Source organism: Pseudophryne corroboree, chromosome 2, assembly GCF_028390025.1.
Source record: "Pseudophryne corroboree isolate aPseCor3 chromosome 2, aPseCor3.hap2, whole genome shotgun sequence".
NCBI lineage: Eukaryota > Metazoa > Chordata > Amphibia > Anura > Myobatrachidae > Pseudophryne > Pseudophryne corroboree.
The window spans coordinates 387,078,462-387,100,860 of NC_086445.1; the positions used below are offsets into that span (position 1 = coordinate 387,078,462).

At 47.4% G+C, this 22,399-nt stretch overlaps 1 protein-coding gene across 9 annotated transcripts in view; it reads left to right on the forward strand.

The window, feature by feature from the left end:
* The first annotated feature begins 9,439 nt into the window (after positions 1 to 9,439).
* Positions 9,440 to 22,399, forward strand: part of HERC2 (HECT and RLD domain containing E3 ubiquitin protein ligase 2) — a 618,496-nt gene continuing 605,536 nt past the window's right edge. For 7 of the 9 annotated variants that reach the window (XM_063953291.1, XM_063953299.1, XM_063953294.1 and 4 more), the window contains exon 1: positions 9,440 to 9,582. The gene's annotated coding sequence lies outside the window, so the exon portion shown is untranslated. Of the gene's footprint in view, positions 9,624 to 22,399 lie in introns of all 9 variants that reach the window. The other 2 variants (XM_063953293.1, XM_063953292.1) reach the window with 2 other exon arrangements.

Below are 22,399 nucleotides of genomic sequence, written 5' to 3' on the forward strand. Positions count from 1 at the left end.
ACATCCAATTTTTTTCCATTTATCTCTATCTTTTCAAGTTTTTTTGTACCATCACTCGTCACCTCTCTACAACCAATACACATTCCACATCTGTGGAAACCTTTAGTGGTGATCCTTGGTTCCCTTTTAATTGGGGGAATATGGCTGTTAACCAACTTGTTTTTTAAATTGGGGGCTCTTCTGTAAATAAAAGTGGGGCGATCTGTTATTACTTGTATGGAACCTGCCTAATGAGATTGCTTCGTAGGAAGCTACCATTTTTCCCAGGACTCGCGTGCCATGATGCACCGCTACCTGTTTTGGCTTCAGGAGGTCTCTGACTAGAGAATGACAACTCCTTGGCTTTCTCCTCCCGGAGAAAACTATTTCTGGTTTATGTCCAGAACCATCCCCAGGAACAGTAGCCGTGTCATAGGAACCAGCTGTGACTTTGGACTGTTTAGAATCCAACCGTGCTGTTGTAGCACTTTCCAAAATAGTGCTACCCCGACTACCAACTGCTCCTTGGACCTCGCTCTTATAAAGAGATTGTCCAAGTGCGGGATAATTAAAACTCCCTTTTTTCGAAGGAGTATCATCATTTCGGCCATTACCTTGATAAAACACCCTCGGTGCCATGTACAGTCTAAACGGCAGTGTCTGGACTTGGTAATGGTAATCCTGTACCACAAATCTGAGGTACTCCTGGCGAGGATAGTAAATGGGGACATGCAGGTAAGCATCCTTGATGCCCCGGGATACCATGTAATCCCCCTCGTCCAGGCTTGCAATAACCGCCCTGAGCGATTCCATCTTGAACTTGAATTTTTTTATGTATGTGTTCAAGGATTTTAAATATAAGAAGGGTCACACCGAACTATGCGGTTTCGGTACCCCAAACCGTGTGGAATAGTAACCCCGTCCTTGTTGAAGTAGGGGCACCTTGAGTATTACCTGCTGGGAATACCGCCTATTAATTGCCTCTAGCACAGCCTCCCTGCCTGAGGGAGTTGTCAGCAAGGCATATTTAAGGAAACGGCTGGGGGGAGACATCTCTAATTCCAGCTTGTACCCCTGAAATACTAATTGAAAGAAACAGGGATCCACCTGTGAGCGAGCCCCCTAATTGCTGAAATTTTTTGAGACGGCCCCCCACCATACCTGGCTACACATGTGGAGCACCCGCGTCATGCTGTGGACTCACAGGAAGCAGGGGAAGAATTTTGATTCTGGGAACAGGCTGCTGGTGCAGCTTTTTCCCTCTTCCCTTGTCTCTGTACAGAAAGGAAGCGCCATTTGACCCGCTTGCTTTTCTGAAGCCGACAGGACTGTACCTTATTCTGTGAGGAAACCTGAGGTAAAAATATTTCTTCCCAGCACATTGCTGTGGATACGAGGTCCCAGAGACCACCCCCAAATAATTCCTCACCCTTATAAGGCAGAATCTCTATGCGCTGTTTAAGTCAGCATCACCTGTCCAGTGACAGGTCTCTAATACCCTCCTGACAGAATGGACATTACATTCATTTTGGATGCCAGCCGGCAAAATATCCCTCTGTGCATCCCTCATATATAAGACGACGTCTTTAATATGTTCTCATATTAGCAAACTAGTATGCTTAACAGGGTCACCGACCACGCTGCAGCAGCACGATCTGCAGGTTTCAGTCTAGTACCTGAGTGTGTAAATACAGACTTCAGGATAGCCTCCTGCTTTTTATCAACAGGTACCTTCAAAGTGGCCGTTCCTAAAACGGCAGTGCCACTTTTTTTTGACAACCGTGTGAGCGCCTTATCCACCCTATGGGGATACCTCCCAGCGTAACTTATCCTCCTGGCGGGAAAGGGTACGCCATCAGTAACTTTTTATAAATTACCAGTTTCTTAACGGGGGAACCCACGCTTTTCACACACTTCATTTATTCATCTGATGGGGGAACAAAACACTGCCTGTTTTTTCTCCCCAAACCTAAAAACCCATTTTCAGAGGTGCTTGGGTTAATGTCAGAAATGTATAACACATTTTTTATTGCCGGGACCAAGTCACGGCTGTTCCTAGTGGATTTTGTATATGTCTCAACCTTGTCGACACTGGAGTCAAACTCCATGTCGACATCTGTGTCTGCCATTTGAGAGAGCGGGCGTGTTTGAGCCCCTGATGGCCTTTGAGACGCCTGGGCAGGCGCGGGCTGAGAAGCCGGCTGTCCCACAGCTGTTACGTCATCCACCCTTTTATGTAAGGAGTTGACACTGTCGGTTAATACCTTTCACCTAACCATCCACTCTGGTGTCGGCCCCACAGGGGGCGACATCACATATATCGGCCTCTGTTCCGTCACCATATAAGCCTCCTCATTCAACATGTCGACACAGCCGTACCGACACACCGCAGACACACAGGGAATGCTCTAAACGAGGACAGGACCCACAAAAGCCCTTTGGGGGGACAGAGTGAGAGTATGCCAGCACACACCAGAGCGCTATATACTGCAGGGACTAACTGAGTTATGTCCCCTATAGCTGCTGTTTTTATATATAATGTATACTGCGCCTAAATTTAGTGCCCCCCCTCTCTTTTTTTAACCCTTTTCTGTTGCAGGGGAGAGCCAGGGAGCTTCCCTCCAACGGAGCTGTGAGGGAAAATGGCGCCAGTGTGCTGAGGAGATAGGCTCCGCCCCTTTTTCGCGGCCTATTCTCCCGCTTTTTATGGACTTCTGGCAGGGGTATTTACCTCATATATAGCCCCTGGGGCTATATATTGAGGTATTTTAGCCAGCCAAGGTGTTTTTTTATTGCTGCCTCAGGGCGCCCCCCCCCAGCGCCCTGCACCCTCAGTGATCGAAGTATGAAGTGTGTGAGAGGAGCAATGGCGCACAGCTGCAGTGCTGTGCGCTACCTTGGTGAAGACTGAGTCTTCATGCCGCCGATTTTCCGGACCATCTTCTTGCTTCTGGCTCTGTAAGGGGGACGGCGGCGCGGCTCCGGGACCGAACATCAAGGCTGGGCCTGCGGTCGATCCCTCTGGAGCTAATGGTGTCCAGTAGCCTAAGAAGCCCAATCCGGCTGCAAGCAGGCGAGTTCGCTTCTTCTCCCCTTAGTCCCTCGCTGCAGTGAGCCTGTTGCCAGCAGGTCTCACTGAAAATAAAAAAATCTAAGACTATTACTTTCTAAGAGCTCAGGAGAGCCCCTAGTGTGCATCCAACCTCGGCCGGGCACGAAATCTAACTGAGGCTTGGAGGAGGGTCATAGTGGGAGGAGCCAGTGCACACCAGGTAGTCTAAGATCTTTCTAGAGTGCCCAGCCTCCTTCGGAGCCCGCTATTCCCCATGGTCCTTACGGAGTTCCCAGCATCCACTAGGACGTCAGAGAAAGTTCTTTATAGGTGCCCTATCTCCTGCGGAGCCCGTCTATACCCCATGGTCCTTACGGAGTCCCCAGCATCCTCTAGGACGTAAGAGAAATATATTTATACGTGTGTATGAGTATATATATATTCATATACGATTATACACACATATATACTCATCATACATACGTATATTCATACACATACGTGTAGATATTTACTCATATTACATACATGTACAGATAATAAGATTTTACTTACCGATAAATCTATTTCTCATAGTCCGTAGTGGATGCTGGGGACTCCGTCAGGACCATGGGGAATAGCGGCTCCGCAGGAGACAGGGCACAAAAGCAAGCTTTTAGGATCACATGGTGTGTAGTGGCTCCTCCCCCTATGACCCTCCTCCAAGCCTCAGTTAGGTACTGTGCCCGGACGAGCGTACACAATAAGGAAGGATCTTGAATCCCGGGTAAGACTCATACCAGCCACACCAATCACACCGTACAACTTGTGATTTGAACCCAGTTAACAGTATGATAACAATGAAGTAGCCTCTAAAAAAGATGGCTCACAACAATAATAACCCGATTTTTTGTAACAATAACTACGTACAAGTAATGCAGACAATCCGCACTTGGGATGGGCGCCCAGCATCCACTACGGACTATGAGAAATAGATTTATCGGTAAGTAAAATCTTATTTTCTCTAACGTCCTAGTGGATGCTGGGGACTCCGTCAGGACCATGGGGATTATACCAAAGCTCCCAAACGGGCGGGAGAGTGCGGATGACTCTGCAGCACCGAATTAGAGAACTCCAGGTCCTCCTCAGACAGGGTATCAAATTTGTAGAATTTAGCAAACGTGTTTGCCCCTGACCAAGTAGCTGCTCGGCAAAGTTGTAAAGCCGAGACCCCTCGGGCAGCCGCCCAAGATGAGCCCACCTTCCTTGTGGAATGGGCATTTACAGATTTTGGCTGTGGCAGGCCTGCCACAGAATGTGCAAGCTGAATTGTACTACAAATCCAACGAGCAATAGTCTGCTTAGAAGCAGGAGCACCCAGCTTTTTGGGTGCCTACAATATAAACAGCAAGTCAGACTTTCTGACTCCAGCCGTCCTGGAATTATATATATATATATATATATATATTTTCAGGGCCCTGACAACGTCTAGCAACTTGGAGTCCTCCAAGTCCCTAGTAGCCGCAGGCACCACAATAGGTTGTTTCAGGTGAAACGCTGACACCACCTTAGGAAGAAACTGGGGACGAGTCCGCAGTTCTGCCCTGTCCGAATGGAAAATTAAATATGGGCTTTTGTAAGACAAAGCCGCCAATTTTGACAATCGCCTGGCCGAGGCCAGGGCCAACAGCATGGTCACTTTCCATGTGAGATATTTCAAATCCACAGATTTGAGTGGTTCAAACCAATATGATTTGAGGAATCCCAACACTACGTTGAGATCCCACGGTGCCACTGGAGGCACACAAGGGCTGTATATGCAATACTCCCTTGACAACGTCTGGACTTCAGGAACTGAAGCCAATTCTTTCTGGAAGAAAATCTATAGGGCCGAAACTTGAACCTTAATGGACCCCAATTTGAGGCTCATAGACACTCCTGTTTGCAGGAAGTGCAGAAATCGACCTAGTTGAAATTTTTTCGTGGGGCCTTCCTGGCCTCACCCACGCAACATATTTTTACCACATGTGGTGATAACGTTGTGCGGTCACCTCCTTCCTGGCTTTGACCAGGGTAGGTATGACCTCTTCCGGAATGCCTTTTCCCTTAGGATCCGGCGTTCAAACCGCCATGCCGTCAAACGCAGTCGCGGTAAGTCTTGGAACAGACAAGGTCCCTGCTGGAGCAGGTCCTTTCTTAAAGGCCGATGCCACGGTTCCTCTTGGAACAGACATGGTACTTGCTGAAAGCAAATCCCTTCTTAGCTCCCGAGGCCCTTAGTCCTCTGTGAGCATCTCTTGAAGTTCCGGTTACCAAGTCCCTCTTGGCCAATCCGGAGCCACGAGTATAGTTCTTACTCCTCTATGTCTTATAATTCTCAATACCTTGGTTATGAGAAGCAGAGGAGGGAACACATACACCGACTGTTACACCCACGGTGTTACCAGGACGTCCACAGCTATCACCTGAAGGTCTCGTGACCTGGCGCAATACCTGTCCCATTTTTTGTTCGGGCGGGACGCCATCATGTCCACCTTTGGTCTTTCCCAACGGTTCACAATCATGCGGAAAACTTCCCGATGAAGTTCCCACTCTCCCGGGTGGAGGTCGTGCCTGCTGAGGAAGTCTGCTTCCCAGTCGTCCACTTCCGGAATGAACACTGCTGACAGTGCTATCACATGATTTTCCGCCTAGCGAAAAATCCTTGCAGTTTTGCCACTGCCCTCCTGCTTCTTGTGCCGCCCTTTCTGTTTACGTGGGCGACTGCCGTGATGTTATCCCACTGGATCAATACCGGCTGACCTTGAAGCAGAGGTCTTGCTAAGCTTAGAGCATTATAAATTTGCTCTTAGCTCCAGTATATTTATGTGGAGAGAATTCTCCAGACTTGATCACACTCCTTGTGTGACTGCTCCCCAGCCTCTCAGGCTGGCCTCCGTGGTTACCAGCATCCAATCCTGAATGCCGAATCTGCGGCCCTCTAGAAGATGAGCACTCTGTAATCACCACAGGAGAGACACCCTTGTCCTTGGATATAGGGTTATCCGCTGATGCATCTGAAGATGCGATCCGGACCATTTTTCCAGCAGATCCCACTGAAGAGTTCTTGCGTGAAATCTGCCGAATGGAAGCGCTTCGTAATAAGCCCCCATTTTTACCAGGACTCTTGTGCAATGATGCACTGACACTTTTCCTGGTTTTAGGAGGATCCCGATTAGCTCGGATAACTCCCTGGCTTTCTCCTCTGGGAGAAACACCTTTTCCTGGACTGTGTCCAGAATCATCCCTAGGACCAGCAGACGTGTCGTCGGAACAACTGCGGTTTTGGAATATTTAGAATCCACCCGTGCTGTCGTAGAACTACTTGAGATAGTGCTACTCCGACCTCCAACTGTTCTCTGGACCTTGTTCTTATCAGGAGGTCGTCCATTTTCTTTGAAGACGAATCCTCCTTTCGGTCATTACCTTGGTAAGGACCCGGGATGCCTTGGACAATCCAACGGCATCGTCTTGAAACTGATAGTGACAGTTCTGTACCACGAACCTGAGGTACCCTTGGTGAGAAAAGGCACATTTTTGGGACATGGAGGTAAGCATCCCTGATGTCCCGGGACACCATATAGTCCCCTTGTTCTTTGCTATCACTGCTCTGAGTGACTCCATCTGGATTTGAACCCTTGTAAGTGTTCAAATTTTTCAGATTTAGAATAGGTCTCACCTAGCCTTCAGTACCACCATATAGTGTGGAGTAATACCCCTTTCCTTGTTGTCGGAGGGGTAATTTTATTATCACCTGCTGGGAATACAGCTTGTGAATTGTTTTCAATACTGCCTCCCTGTCGGAGGGAGACATTGGTACAGCAGACTACAGGAACCTGCGAGGGGGGAAACCTCTCGACATTCCAATCTGTACCCCTTGGATACTACTTGTAGGATCCAGGGGTCCTGTACGGTCCCAGCGTCATGCTGAGAACTTGGTAGAAGCGGTGGAGGGCTTCTGTTCCTGGGAATGGGCTGCCTGCTGCAGTCTTCTTCCCTTTCCTCTATCCCTGGGCAGATATGACTCTTATAGGGACGAAAGGACTGAGGCTGAAAAGACGGTGTCTTTTTCTGCAGAGATGTGACTTAGGGTAAAAAACGGTGGATTTTCCAGCAGTTGCCCTGGCCACCAGGTCCCATGGACCGACCCCAAATAACTCCTCCCCTTTATACGGCAATACATCTTTGTGCCGTTTGGAATCTGCATCACCTGACCACTGTCGTGTCCATAAACATCTTCTTGCAGATATGGACATCGCATTTACTCTTGATGCCAGAGTGCAAATATCCCTCTGCGCATCTCGCATATATAGAAATGCATCCTTTAAATGCTCTATAGTCAATAAAATACTGTCCCTGTCAAAGGTATCAATATTTTTAGTCAGGGAATCCGACCAAGCCACCTCAGCTCTGCACATCCAGGCTGAGGCGATCGCTGGTCGCAGTATAACACCAGCATGTGTGTGTATACTTTTTAGGATATTTTTCAGCCTCCTATCAGCTGGCTCCTTAAGTACGGCCCTATCCGTAGATGGTACCGCCACTTGTTCTGATAAGCGTGTGAGCGCCTTATCCACCCTGAGGGGTGTTTCCCACCGCGCCTTAACTTCTGGCGGGAAAGGGTATACCGCCAATAATTTTCTATCGGGGGAAACCCACGCATCATCACACACTTCATTTAATTTATCTGATTCAGGAAAAACTACAGGTAGTTTTTTCACCTCACACATAATACCCTTTTTTGTGGTACTTGGAGTATCAGAAATATGTAACACCTCCTTCATTGCCCTTAACGTGTGGCCCTAAAAGAAAATACGTTTGTTTCTTCACCGTCGACACTGAAATCAGTGTCCGTGTCTGGGTCTGTGTCGACCGACTGAGGTAAATGGGCATTTTACAGCCCCTGACGGTGTTTGAGACGCCTGGACAGATACTAATTTGTTCGCCAGCCCTCTCATGTCGTCAACCGGCTTGCAGCGTGTTGACATTGTCACGTAATTTCCATAAATAAGCCATCCATTCCGGTGTCGACTCCCTAGAGAGTGACATCACCATTACAGGCAATTTGCTCCGCCTCCTCACCAATATTTTCCTCATACATGTCGACACACACGTACCGACATACAGCACACACATAGGGAATGCTCTGATAGAGGACAGGACCCACTAGCCCTTTGGGGAGACAGAGGGAGAGTTTGCCAGCACACACCAAAACGCTATAATTATCCAGGGACAACCTTTATATAAGTGTTCCTCCCTTATAGCATTTTAATATATATACATATCGCCAAATCAGTGCCCCCCCTCTCTGTTTTAACCCTGTTTCTGTAGTGCAGTGCAGGGGAGAGCATGGGAGCCTTCCCACCAGCCTTTCTGTGAGGGAAAATGGCGCTGTGTGCTGAGGAGAATAGGCCCCGCCCCCTTTTCGGCTGGCTTCTTCTCCGGAGTTTTAGATATCTGGCAGGGGTTAAATACATCCATATAGCCTCAAGGGCTATATGTGATGTATTTTTCGCCATACAGGTATTATACATTGCTGCCCAGGGCGCCCCCCCCCCAGCGCCCTGCACCCTCCGTGACCGCTGTGTGAAGTGTGCTGACAACAATGGCGCACAGCTGCAGTGCTGTGCGCTACCTGATGAAGACTGAGAGTCTTCTGCCGCCTGGTTCCGGACCTCTTCATCTTCAGCATCTGCAAGTGGGGTCGGCGGCGCGGCTCCGGGACGAACCCCAGGGCGAGCCCTGTGTTCCGACTCCCTCTGGAGCTATGTCCAGTAGCCTAAGAATCCAATCCATCCTGCACGCAGGTGAGTTGAAAATCTCTCCCCTAAGTCCCTCGATGCAGTGAGCCTGTTGCCAGCAGGACTCACTGAAAATAAAGAACCTAAAAACTTTTTCTAAGCAACTCTTTAAGAGAGCCACCTAGATTGCACCCTTCTCGGCCGGGCACAAAAACCTAACTGAGGCTTGGAGGAGGGTCATAGGGGGAGGAGCCAGTACACACCATGTGATCCTAAAAGCTTGCTTTTGTGCCCTGTCTCCTGCGGAGCCGCTATTCCCCATGGTCCTGACGGAGTCCCCAGCATCCACTAGGACGTTAGAGAAATATAAAATATATGTGTGTGTATATATATATATACACACACACACACACACACACACACACACACACACACACACACACACACACAATATATGATACACAGCACACACGATATACATGTTTAGCACAGCCTGGCAACAGGTCACGTGAGTGCAGCCTAAAAGAGGCGTCACTGCTCCTCACACTCCCTGCCCCTCTGCAGATCTGAAAGGATGTCCCGCCCCTCCGACAGCCTGATTCGTGGTTCTCTCTGTATTCTGTTATCTGATTGGCTGTCCTGCTGCTGGTTGGGTCGTTTTCTTCCTGTGTAGCCTAGAGGCCGTCTGATCCTGACGGGTGAGCAGGGTACCTGCTGCCGGGGCAGGGTGTGAGTGTCTGTGGCCCACTGGGGGAGTTCACTGTCTCCGGGTACTGGGATAAGTCACAGCAGGTGAGAGAGGGGATTCCATACGCCTGTAAGTGGACATATTAGTAAGTAGGAGATGTTACAGCCATAAGTCCTGTGTTTTCATAGCTCTTCTCCTGGCCATCACCTACCGTCACTTCTACCTGTAACGCTGGGCTGGTGTGCCTGTATACGTCTGATATGTGGCCGGTGCATGGTACTCTGTATTCCCAGGAGTAGTGCTCCGCAGACCCTGTGTCCTGTTACATGCTACAGTATCTGTGCTATCATATGCACATACACAGAGCTGCCAGCTGTCTCTCTTCTCCATGGACATGTTTTAAATTATTCCTGGTAATGTTTCTGTTTCTTCTTATTGACATGTCTGAACATTGTATTTTTCTGTTATTCTACATGCAGTTCCTGTTATCACATGTTATTCTCTGGCTTTTATAATATCCTTTACAGGTCCAGGGTCTACATGAGAGCTATTTGCAGTTCTGTCAGCTATGTATATACAGGTTGAGTCTCCCGTGTCCTAAATGACTGGGACCAGAATCATTTTGGATAACGGATGTTTCTGTATTTTGTAATAAGTGCATACCATAATGGGATGTTGTATTTTGGGCATGGGGCCCAAGCCGAAACACAGAATGCATTATACACATATCCTGAAGATCATTTAACGCCATATTTTTAATGGTTTGTGCATGAAACAAAGTTTGTGTTTTACATTGAACCATCAGAAACCAAAGGTGTCGCTATCTCAGTCATGCTTCAAAAATTCCATATCTTGAATGTGGGATACTCGACCTGTACAGCCTGTATTTGCATATTCCACAAGTGGTTTGTATGTAGCTGAAATTCTAAGATTTAGTGTATGAAAGATACTTAAATGTTAAATCTACATTACTGCACATGCCCCTGTTCCTGTGCTCCATAACTGTATTGGCTGTGCCCCCAAACATTAGTTATACCAGAAGCTGTGTCCCCCACCACTTCAGCCAGTACAAATATGTCAGAAGCTGTGCTTGCGCGAATCATTCCACTGGCTGTTTTCATTTGCATTATGCCACTTACTGATCATGTCATCAGCAGCATCTACATACTTTGACACCTGTTTTTATTATGCTGCAAGCAGTTTTGGTAACATTTTGCTGCCAGTGTCTGATCAGTAGAAGTAATGGAAATGAAGGCTCTTATAGTGCCTATGCACATTGGTCCTGATGGTTTGGGTCACGTTTGCCAGTTTGTGTAGTGTATCTTAAGTGAAAATTGTTTGCATGTGTACTTGAGTTGCTGTTGCAAGTCTGCCATTGATGCTGCATTCACCTGGAGAGGTGGAGTAGGATAGGGATGGGGTGTTCTAACAGGCTGAGTTCAGTAAACACATATGCCTGAGGCGTATCTTCTGCTCCTGCTAAATCCAGAAGCATTTACAGCCGTTTTAGCATCAACTCTATGTATTGGACAGTCATTGCTAGGACTTGGCTTCAGTGTACCCTCCTAATTTGACGAAATGCAAAGCCTTTTGTGTACGATACCATGGGGGTGAATCAGTTCTGTGTGTGTGGGTTTTTTTTTTTTTTACGCCTGATCTCCCATGTAAAGGGATGGGAGACAGCGGGACAATCTAAAAACTAAATTTGGGTCACACCTGAATCCGTCTAAACTAATAGGCGCAATGTGAAAAGTGCCGCTAGGGCACCCAAAGTTCTGATTCATCGCTCATTTAAACTCACCTCAGGAGGCTGCAAGCTGAAATGTGCCCCCCCACCAGCTGCATGCATGCATGACTGGAGCAACGATTGTATTGCTCCGTCATACATCATCTAGTGCCAGCCGCAAGGTAAAAACAATTGAATCCTCCACCCATGAACCATGAGAGTTATATAAGTTGGCTAGAAGGCTTTCCATGAGTATCCTAAAATATGGTCCCATTGGTATGGCCTTAGATATGGGAGATGTTTTGCTTGTTGCTCGGTAGAGGATGCTGTGTAGTGCTCAGGAGGCCTGGCATCGCATCTACTGGCAAATTGACCATAGACTTTGTTGTGGCAGAGGATTAGAGAGAGGTTTGAGATGAGTGAAGGAAGAGAATAGTACTGTAAAATAGGCAGTCGAACAAAGTTTGTGCAGAAGGTAGGAGTAAAAAAAATGGCAGTGGTTGGACAGAGAGGCAGGTTCCAGGGATCCAGAGAGGTATTGGAAATGCACAAAGACCAAATTAAAGCAAAATCCATATTTCTTAATATAAAGCATGGAGACTTGTATCTGTTGGGTTTTTTTAATTTTATTTTTTTTGAAGCCTTTTAAAATAATAATTGTAATCCTCTCCAAATCCTAAAATATACACAGGATATGTCAAAGACTAAATGGCTTTTTCAATGTGTCTGCTACTACATTTCAGCTCGCATCTTCCGGGGGTGGTGAGCTGAAATGAGCGGAAAGCCACTCCCTCTTCATGTCGTAAATAGAGGTGAATACCTGCGCTGGCTGTACAAATAGTAATTATAATTAATAATAATTAATAATTAAAGGGATGGTTTGTTCAGTGTAAAAAGTAACAATTTATTCATAAATCACATATAGAGAAATCTAAAAGAAAAAGGAATTCCTATTACCACAAGGTGGCGATAAAACTTAAAAAGTCTTTCTCAGAATAAGACTTGGTGGATTTCACGTTCTCCTGCATAAATGATTTTCATTCCTGAAGGCTAGGGCAACCTCCCCTTGTGCATTCACTGTGTTGAGTAAATAGTTACCAGATCCCCACGTTGTTAGATATCAGCATAGGAACGAGTCCATTTGTAGCTGTGGCGGTGGGTCCGACCAGTTTGTTTAAAGGTCCAGTGATGGGAGAGAAGTCCAAAATTTGCCAGAGGATAGATGAAGTTGTGCAGGCCAGTTAGGAGAGTGAAGTCCAGTCATATGAAACAGGCTCAACGCGTTTCACTGGTATAATCCAGCTTCCTCAGGAGCATCCATCCCATAAGTCTGGGGTACTCCTATTTATACCCTTCTTAATAATTAGATTAGCACCACCTGCTCTGATCATTATTAAAACAAAAACACAAACCATCCCAAAAAAACAATATAAAAACAGACAATCAGAGTCACAAATTTAATATCTATTTATAGACCTCATTATATTTAAAAAACGAGTATTAATCCCTTCGTTTTAATAAAAAGAAATATAAGATGATGCCGATCATGTGACGTTACTCGTCACATGATCGGTGTATCTGCAGTTCCATTGGTCAAGGAGCGTCTTTGTGGTCATGTGATTGTGTCACATGACCGCACTCTGAAACCCCTTCAATCAGGGGTAAATTACAGTCTTATACAGACGGGTGATGCAAAGTAACCTATGGGAATGGGGATTCCCGAGGTCTGTATAAGAATGTAATTTACCCCTGATTGAAGGGGTTTCAGAGTGCGGTCATGTGACACAATCACATGACCACAAAGACGCTCCTTGACCAATGGAACTGCAGATACACCGATCATGTGACGAGTAACGTCACATGATCGGCATCATCTTATATTTCTTTTTATTAAAACGAAGGGATTAATACTCGTTTCTCTGACGTCCTAGTGGATGCTGGGACTCCGTCAGGACCATGGGGAATAGCGGCTCCGCAGGAGACAGGGCACAAAATTTTAAAAGTTTGACCACTAGGTGGTGTGTACTGGCTCCTCCCCCTATGACCCTCCTCCAAGCCTCAGTTAGGTTTTTGTGCCCGTCCGAGCAGGGTGCAATCTAGGTGGCTCTCCTAAAGAGCTGCTTAGAAAAAGTTTGTTAGGTTTTTTATTTTCAGTGAGTCCTGCTGGCAACAGGCTCACTGCAACGAGGGACTTAGGGGAGAAGAAGTGAACTCACCTGCGTGCAGGATGGATTTGCTTCTTAGGCTACTGGACACTAGCTCCAGAGGGACGATCACAGGTACAGCCTGGATGGGTCACCGGAGCCGCGCCGCCGACCCCCTTGCAGATGCCGAATAGAGAAGAGGTCCAGAAACCGGCGGCAGAAGACGTCTCAGTCTTCATGAGGTAGCGCACAGCACTGCAGCTGTGCGCCATTGCTCTCCGCACACTTCACACCAGCGGTCACTGAGGGTGCAGGGCGCTGGGGGGGGCGCCCTGGGCAGCAATGTAATATACCTATTCTGGCTAATATATATCACATATAGCCCCTGGGGCTATATGGATATATTTAACCCCTGCCAGGTTCCAAAAAAACCGGGAGAAGAAGCCCGCCGAAAAGGGGGCGGGGCCTATTCTCCTCAGCACACAGCGCCATTTTCCTGCCCAGCTCCGCTGCGAGGAAGGCTCCCAGGACTCTCCCCTGCACTGCACTACAGAAACAGGGTAAAAACAGAGAGGGGGGGCACTTATTGGCAATATTTATAATATTTGAGCTGCTATAAAGGGAACACACTTATTAAGGTTGTCCCTATATATATTTATAGCGCTTGGGTGTGTGCTGGCAAACTCTCCCTCTGTCTCCCCAAAGGGCTAGTGGGGTCCTGTCTTCTATCAGAGCATTCCCTGTGTGTCTGCTGTGTGTCGGTACGTGTGTGTCGACATGTATGAGGACGATGTTGGCGTGGAGGCGGAGCAATTGCCTGTAATGGTGATGTCACCCCCTAGGGAGTTGACACCAGAATGGATGGCTTTGTTTATGGAATTACGGGATAGTGTCAGCACGCTACAAAAGTCGGTTGACGACATGAGACAGCCGGCAAACCAGTTAGTACCTGTCCAGGCGTCTCAGACACCGTCAGGGGCTGTAAAACGCCCTTTACCTCAGTCGGTCGACACAGACCCAGACACTGACACTGAATCCAGTGTCGACGGTGAAGAAACAAACGTATTTTCCAGTAGGGCCACACGTTATATGATCACGGCAATGAAGGAGGCTTTGCATATCTCTGATACTGCAAGTACCACAAAAAGGGGTATTATGTGGGGTGTGAAAAAACTACCGATAGTTTATCCTGAATCAGAGGAACTGAATGAAGTGTGTGATGAAGCGTGGGTTACCCCAGATAGAAAACTGCTAATTTCAAAGAAGTTATTGGCATTATACCCTTTCCCGCCAGAGGTTAGGGCGCGCTGGGAAACACCTCCTAGGGTGGATAAGGCGCTCACACGCTTATCAAAGCAAGTGGCGTTACCGTCTCCTGATACGGCCGCCCTCAAGGATCCAGCTGATAGGAGGCTGGAGAATACATTAAAAAGTATATACACACATACGGGTGTTATACTGAGACCAGCAATCGCCTCAGCCTGGATGTGCAGTGCTGGCGTGGCTTGGTCGGAGTCACTGTCTGAAAATATTGATACCCTGGATAGGGACAGTATTTTACTGACTATAGAGCAGTTAAAGGATGCATTTCTTTATATGCGAGATGCACAGAGAGATATTTGCACTCTGGCATCAAGAGTAAGTGCGATGTCCATATCTGCCAGAAGAAGTTTATGGACGCGCCAGTGGTCAGGTGATGCGGATTCCAAACGACATATGGAAGTATTGCCGTATAAGGGGGAGGAATTATTTGGGGTCGGTCTATCGGATCTGGTGGCAACGGCCGGAAAATCCACCTTTTTACCCCAGGTCACCTCCCAGCAGAAAAAGCCGCAGGCTTTTCAGCCGCAGTCCTTTCGTTCCTATAAGAACAAACGAGCAAAAGGACATTCCTATTTGCCCCGAGGCAAAGGAAAGGGTAAGAGACTGCAACAAGCAGCTCCTTCCCAGGAGCAGAAGCCCTCCCCGGCTTCTACAAAGGCGTCAACATGACGCTGGGACCTTACAAGCAGACTCAGGGGCGGTGGGGGGTCGCCTCAAACATTTCAGCGCACAGTGGGCTCACTCGCAGGTGGACCCCTGGATCCTGCAGGTAGTATCTCAGGGTTACAGGTTGGAATTCGAGAAGTCCCCTCCTCGCCGTTTCCAAAAGTCTGCTTTGCCAACGTCTCCCTCCGACAGGGCGACGGTATTGGAGGCCATTCACAAGCTGTATTCTCAGCAGGTGATAGTCAAGGTACCCCTCCTACAACAGGGACAGGGGTATTACTCCACGCTATTTGTGGTACCGAAGCCGGACGGCTCGGTAAGACCGATTCTAAATCTAAAATCTCTGAACCTGTACATACAAAAATTCAAGTTCAAGATGGAGTCACTCAGAGCAGTGATAGCGAATCTGGAAGAAGGGGATTTTATGGTGTCCTTGGACATCAAGGATGCTTACCTTCATGTTCCAATTTGTCCTTCACACCAAGGGTACCTCAGGTTCGTGGTCCAAAACTGTCATTATCAGTTTCAGACGCTGCCGTTTGGATTGTCCACGGCACCCCGGGTCTTTACCAAGGTAATGGCCGAAATGATGATCCTTCTTCGAAGAGAAGGCGTCTTAATTATCCCTTACTTGGACGATCTCCGGATAAGGGCAAGATCCAGAGAACAGCTGGAGGTCGGAGTAGCACTAACCCAAGTAGTGCTCCAACAACACGGGTGGATTCTGAATTTTCCAAAATCCCAACTGATCCCGACGACACGTCTGTTCCTAGGGATGATTCTGGACACTGTTCAGAAAACGGTATTTCTTCCGGAGGAGAAAGCCAGGGAGTTATCCGATCTAGTCAGGAACCTCCTAAAACCAGGAAAAGTATCTGTGCATCAATGCACAAGAGTCCTGGGAAAAATGGTAGCTTCTTACGAAGCGATTCCATTCGGCAGATTCCATGCACGAACTTTTCAGTGGGATCTGCTGGACAAATGGTCCGGATCGCATCTGCAGATGCATCAGCGGATAAAATTGTCCACAAGGACAAGAGTGTCTCTGCTATGGTGGTTGCAGAGTGCTCATCTGTTAGAGGGCCGCAGATTCGGCATACAGAACTGGGTCCTAGTGACCACGGATGCCAGCCTGAGAGGCTGGGGAGCGGTCACACAGGGAAGAAACTTCCAGGGCGTGTGGTCAAGCCTGGAGACGTCTCTTCACATAAATATACTGGAGCTAAGAGCAATCTACAATGCTCTAAGCCTGGCAAAACCTCTGCTTCAGGGTCAGCCGGTGTTGATTCAGTCGGACAACATCACGGCAGTCGCCCACGTAAATGGCGTCCCGCCTCAACAAAAAACTGGACAGGTATTGCGCCAGGTCAAGAGACCCTCAGGCAATAGCTGTAGACGCTCTGGTAACACCATGGGTGTACCAGTCAGTGTATGTGTTTCCTCCTCTGCCTCTCATACCAAAAGTACTGAGAATTATACAGCAAAGGGGAATAAGAACGATACTCGTGGCTCTGGATTGGCCAAGAAGAACTTGGTACCCGGAACTTCAGGAGATGCTCACGGAAGATCCGTGGCCTCTACCTCTAAGACGGGACCTGCTTCAGCAGGGACCGTGTCTATTCCAAGACTTACCGCGGCTGCGTTTGACGGCATGGCGGTTGAACGCCGAATCCTAAGGGAAAAAGGCATTCCGGAAGAGGTCATCCCTACCCTGGTAAAAGCCAGGAAGGAGGTGACTGCACAACATTATCACCGCATTTGGAGAAAATATGTTGCGTGGTGTGAGGCCAGGAAGGCCCCGACGGAGGAATTTCAACTGGGTCGATTCCTACATTTCCTGCAAACAGGATTGTCTATGGGCCTCAAATTAGGGTCCATTAAGGTTCAAATTTCGGCCCTGTCGATTTTCTTCCAGAAAGATTTGGCTTCAGTTCCTGAAGTCCAGACTTTTGTAAAAGGAGTACTACATATACAGCCCCCGGTTGTGCCCCCAGTGGCACCGTGGGATCTTAATGTAGTTTTGGATTTTCGCAAATCCCATTTGGTTTGAGCCACTCAAATCGGTGGATTTGAAATATCTTACATGGAAAGTAACCATGCTACTGGCCCTGGCTTCAGCCAGGAGAGTGTCAGAATTGGCGGCTTTATCGTATAAAAGCCCATATCTGATTTTCCATTCGGACAGGGCAGAACTGCGGACGCGTCCTCACTTTCTGCCTAAGGTGGTTTCAGCGTTTCACCTGAACCAGCCTATTGTGGTGCCTGCGGCTACTAGCGATTTGGAGGATTCCAAGTTGCTGGACGTTGTCAGAGCATTGAAAATATATATTTCAAGGACGGCTGGAGTCAGAAAATCTGACTCGCTGTTTATACTGTATGCACCCAACAAGCTGGGTGCTCCTGCTTCTAAGCAGACGATTGCTCGTTGGATTTGTAGCACAATTCAACTTGCACATTCTGTGGCAGGCCTGCCACAGCCTAAATCTGTCAAGGCCCATTCCACAAGGAAGGTGGGCTCATCTTGGGCGGCTGCCCGAGGGGTCTCGGCATTACAACTCTGCCGAGCAGCTACGTGGTCAGGGGAGAACACGTTTGTAAAATTCTACAAATTTGATACCCTGGCTAAGGAGGACCTGGAGTTCTCTCATTCGGTGCTGCAGAGTCATCCGCACTCTCCCGCCCGTTTGGGAGCTTTGGTATAATCCCCATGGTCCTGACGGAGTCCCAGCATCCACTAGGACGTCAGAGAAAATAGGATTTTACTTACCGATAAATCTATTTCTCGTAGTCCGTAGTGGATGCTGGGCGCCCATCCCAAGTGCGGATTGTCTGCAATACTTGTACATAGTTATTGTTACAAAAAAATCGGGTTGTTATTGTTGTGAGCCGTCTGTTCAGAGGCTCCTACGTTTGTCATACTGTTAACTGGGTTCAGATCACAAGTTGTACGGTGTGATTGGTGTGGCTGGTATGAGTCTTACCCGGGATTCAAAATCCTTCCTTATTGTGTACGCTCGTCCGGGCACAGTATCCTAACTGAGGCTTGGAGGAGGGTCATAGGGGGAGGAGCCAGTACACACCACCTAGTGGTCAAACTTTTAAAATTTTGTGCCCTGTCTCCTGCGGAGCCGCTATTCCCCATGGTCCTGACGGAGTCCCAGCATCCACTACGGACTACGAGAAATAGATTTATCGGTAAGTAAAATCTTATTTTTTTAAATATAATGAGGTCTATAAATAGATATTAAATTTGTGACTCTGATTGTCTGTTTTTATATTGTTTTTTTGGGATGGTTTGTGTTTTTGTTTTAATAATGATCAGAGCAGGTGGTGCTAATCTAATTATTAAGAAGGGTATAAATAGAGTACCCCAGACTTATGGGATGGATGCTCCTGAGGAAGCTGGATTATACCAGTGAAACGCGTTGAGCCTGTTTCATATGACTGGACTTCACTCTCCTAACTGGCCTGCACAACTTCATCTATCCTCTGGCAAATTTTGGACTTCTCTCCCATCACTGGACCTTTAAACAAACTGGTCGGACCCACCGCCACAGCTACAAATGGACTCGTTCCTATGCTGATATCTAACAACGTGGGGATCTGGTAACTATTTACTCAACACAGTGAATGCACAAGGGGAGGTTGCCCTAGCCTTCAGGAATGAAAATCATTTATGCAGGAGAACGTGAAATCCACCAAGTCTTATTCTGAGAAAGACTTTTTAAGTTTTATCGCCACCTTGTGGTAATAGGAATTCCTTTTTCTTTTAGATTTCTCTATATGTGATTTATGAATAAATTGTTACTTTTTACACTGAACAAACCATCCCTTTAATTATTAATTATAATTACTATTTGTACAGCCAGCGCAGGTATTCACCTCTATTTACTGCTTGTTGTTTTGAGGAACTGACCTTCCTCCTACCTGCTGCTGTTAGTTGCGCACCTGCATTTTTATTTACCCTCTTCATGTCGTGCCCATTACTTTGATCAGGTTTAGCTGCTTTACGTTTTTCTGCTTTATCCCGAATGAACGTCTGTCTGGACTGTGGGGGGGCAGCTGGTTAGGTTTAGACTGTAGGGGGAAGGTTAGGGTTAAGCACCACCGTGGAAGGTTAGGCTTAGGCTGCGGGGGGTTTTAGGGTCAGGCTGTGGGTAAAGAGGGTTACCATGCTTACCTAGTAGGTGTTGGTATCCTGAGCATTGGGATGCTGCTGTTGGTTTTCTGACAACCAGAATCCCAAGCGCCAGGATCCCGATACCATCCATTCAAATACCATTGGTCATTTTAAATATAACGTTATAGACATGTACAAGATAGTAAATGGTTACACAATAATATACAAGTGCTTTGCTATCACAGTGACCACTGTCCGATCTATTGTGAAAATGAAAACTGTATCGCTCCACCCGGCACTGGCTAGATAAGGCCAACTATAACTATGAAGGAACTACAGAGTTTAGTCGCTGAGAGTGGAGTGAATGTGCACCAGTCTACCATATCAAAAGATCTGCATACAATTGGCTGTATAGGAGAGAAAAACCCATCTGCTAAAAGCACCAATGAGAAAGAAATGGAGAATTTTTGACCCCAAATCAAAAACCTATGGGGCTGATTCAATTGTTTTGTGGGCACCCAAATGTATTGGAATCCTACCGGGGCTATTCAATTGTTGCTTCCGTTGGGCAAGCATGACCCCAATGCGCGACCACTAGGCCCGGGTTTAGCCATGCATAGCGGCTAAACCCATCTAAAGTACAGGTTAGGGAGCTCAGCCAAATCACAGAATGTATGCACATTTCAGCTAGCACCTCGGGAGGCTGCAAGCTGAAATGTCTCCCCGGCTGCATGCGCGCCCAAACTGAGCAATAATTTGATTGCTCCGTTGGGTGCCATCTAGTGGTGGGCGGTAGACTAACTATTCAATCAGCCCCTATGTGTGGGGCAAACCTAACACCACCCATTAATCAACAAATATCATCCCAACAGTAAAGGGTGAGGGTGGTGACCTATTGTGGGGATGCTTTTTCTCAGTGAGAATAGGATATCTTGTTGAAATTGGAGAACTGATGGATGGTGCAAAATACATGGTGATACTGTAAAACAGGCATGTCAAACTCAAAATCCCAACTGGGCCGAATAATGGAGGTCTAAAGGTGCATACACATAGAACGATAGAACAAACTATGTGGGCGTTCCTGATTGAACGGAACGACCAATCGTTTACATCGTTCCGTGTGTAAGCAAGAGAACGATGCCAGTGCGCGCACCTGCGGGTCGCTAGCGTCGGCCTCAGATCTTTTGTACATGCAATAAAATCTGAGGCTGTCGTTAGCGATGCATGGCCCCCGTCGTTCGTCGCCGCTGGCATCAGCAAATGTGTATGCATTTGCCGTTGCCAGACCCACTGCCGGGTCCCGTCACGGACAATATTCAATCGTCACGTGTGTACCCACTTCGGAGCTGTTATTCCCCCTCATATATCACTGTGTGGTCTCTTCTCCCCTATATATTAATAATGCTACATATCAGTGTGTGTTGGGTGCTGTGTTAATCCCCATCATATATCTCTGTACAGTTCCCTCTCGGGTGTAGTAGGGTATGCCAACGGCCAGCATACTGGCACCGGAATCCCGACCGCCGGCATACCAACAGCTGGGTGAGCGCAAATGAGCCCCTTGCGGGCTCGCTGTGCTCACCACGCTGCGGGCATGGGCGCCACGCTATCTATTCTCCCTCCATTGGGGTCGTGGACCCCCAAGAGGGAGAAAAGATGTCGGTATGCCGGCTGTCGGTATGCCGTGCGCCGGGTTCCCGACAGCCGGCAAACTGAAGACCACCCTCCCCTCTCCCCTGTATAAGATTACCACATAGTGGGAGCTGTGTTATTCTCCGTCATACTGTATATCACTGTACAGTCGGTGTGAGCTGGGAGCTGTTATTCCCCCACATATGTCACTGTGTGGTACCCTCTCCTCTATAATATGTATCAGTTTTGCAGACATGCCAACAGTAACTCATCCGGCAGTGGCGGGCCACATTTCATTGTTTTTTAAAAGTTAACTTGGGCCCCTAAAGTATGCGTTGTGGGCTGCATGCGGCTAATGGTCTGCAAGTTTGACATGTCTGCTGTAAGACAACCTGAAAACTAAAGCGTTGGAGAAAGGTCACCATTCCACTCTACACTGATCTGAAGCACAATGCCACAGGGTGAACAATCAAAAGGTAAACAGTCAACAATTGTCATGTCAAAATCAAGATCTCAGTCCAATTGAAAATGTGTGGCACTATTTGTAAACTGCAGTCCATAAGCATCAACAGTCAACCTGGAGCAATTCTGCAAGGAAGAATGGGCAAAAATCACTCCTAAACAGTGTGCTAACCTGCAAAATGAAAGTTGTTATTGCAGCAAAAGGGGGTTCTAACAAGCACGTCTGCGGAGGTTGCATATTTATGCAGGTAGCATTTTTCAAATTTTGTGATTTGCCATTTGCGATAGACACATCCAACGTTTTAGGGTGCTGAGTACTATTACAAGCCACTGTATAAATAAATTGCTGCACTTTCATAGAATAGCTTGTGTAGACTGTCTATGCCATGGGTCTTCAACCTGTGGCCCTCCAGCTGTTGTGGAACTACACATCCCAGCATGTCCTGCTCAGTTTTAGCATGCCTTTTTAGCAAACTGGCGGGGCATGCTGGGATGTGCGTTTCCACAACAGCTTTAGGGCTGCAGGTTGAAGACCCATGGTCTATGCCATGCCTGAGATATGATACCAAATGGCAACCATAGGAAAAGTGTTATTATAGGGTAATGCTGCTTTCTCTTGGAGTACTGTTTACCAGTACTTAGATAGTAGGTAGAAAAGGAAGACTAAATACACATTAGTGTAATCATTAATGCTGGGCATAAACGGGCAGATAAATTGCCTGTCAGACCGCATTTTATCTGCCACCGCCGATATCCGTGATGTACAATGTGAGATCTCTCACAGTGTATGTCACATGATCTTGGTGCTCCGACCCAGGGGAGGACACATTTCTCCCTTCCTTCCTATG